Source organism: Etheostoma spectabile, chromosome 12, assembly GCF_008692095.1.
Source record: "Etheostoma spectabile isolate EspeVRDwgs_2016 chromosome 12, UIUC_Espe_1.0, whole genome shotgun sequence".
In the NCBI taxonomy this organism is placed as follows: domain Eukaryota; kingdom Metazoa; phylum Chordata; class Actinopteri; order Perciformes; family Percidae; genus Etheostoma; species Etheostoma spectabile.
The window spans coordinates 1,178,167-1,179,432 of NC_045744.1; positions in this window are offsets into that span (position 1 = coordinate 1,178,167).

The following is a 1,266-nucleotide window of genomic DNA, read 5'->3' on the forward strand; positions in this document are numbered from 1 at the left end:
TTTCTTCACAGAATCCATCACCTCACTAATTGAACACAACACTGCTGTTATGTTGAACACGCCCCTTTCAACTATAGAGTCTATTCCACAGACTGAGCAGCATGCATGTCATGACTGTTGGGTTTCTATGACTCTGCAACGCTTACTAGTGAATTATTATTAAAAAATATGATTTATGAGGTTAGTAATGTTGGACTGTAAATCTGTAATAGTGGATTCTAGGGACTTCTTCTTCTCCAAGGTCTTTAGCAACATCTGTAATAGGAGCATAGTTTCTCACTTTGGCAGCGTCAATCAACGTTTTCCAGGATTCATTGTCTTTAAGACCAAGAGTTCCTCATCTTCTTTTGATGTTTCCTGGTGTATGTGTAGGATACACACTTCAGATTCTTTGTACTGGCTGTGTATTCTGAATCCAGATCTGAATCTCCTCTACTCAGTTCTATTGTGCAAGAGTAGCCCACCATCAGCGTAACTAAAAAGAAAAAAAGTGGTGATGTAAACATTACAGGTTAATGGAAAAAAAGAAAGAAAAGGTTTGTTACTTGGCATTACTTAAACCCATCATAACATACGCTTAACATGACGCACTTACATCCTCTGGGAAATGTTGGACGATGTCCAACCGATGTAGCTAGCTAGACAGCAGACACATTCAGTACTGGGCTTAAACGAAGACCTAAAGCCCTTTCCAACAACACCAAGCACCATATTATAGAATATTGACAATATTGCTACCATGATCGTGAACCAGATATAGACCAGATTTCAAAAACGGATTATTACATTCATATTGTCACATATAGAATCACAGCCAGAATGGAATAGAATCAAAAACCATTTGGATTGAAAACATAAGAATGCATGTTGTTGTTGTCATGACGACACGCTATGAATACTGGAACCCAACTCTGTCTGTCTGTCTTGATACAAGCCTTCTGTGATCGTGCACGGATGTAACGGACGTTCATTAATATCAAAAAGTCACGCACTAAAGCTTAAAAGTCTTAGAGGGTTAATAAATTATGTATTGGGGAAGGTTCTAAAAAAAATAGGGCTTTTTTAATTTAAAAAGCCGTACTACTATAACCCTCAGACTATCTCATAAAATCTCATTGGCATGCTATCACTATAACCAAAAATAAATTGCAATCATGATTATTTGGCTTGCCAGCTAGACAGTTGTAAGTTGGTGGCTCAAAGCTGAAAAACACAAAAACATATATAAAATATATGTAAGAGAAATAGTAAGAGGTCAAACTGATG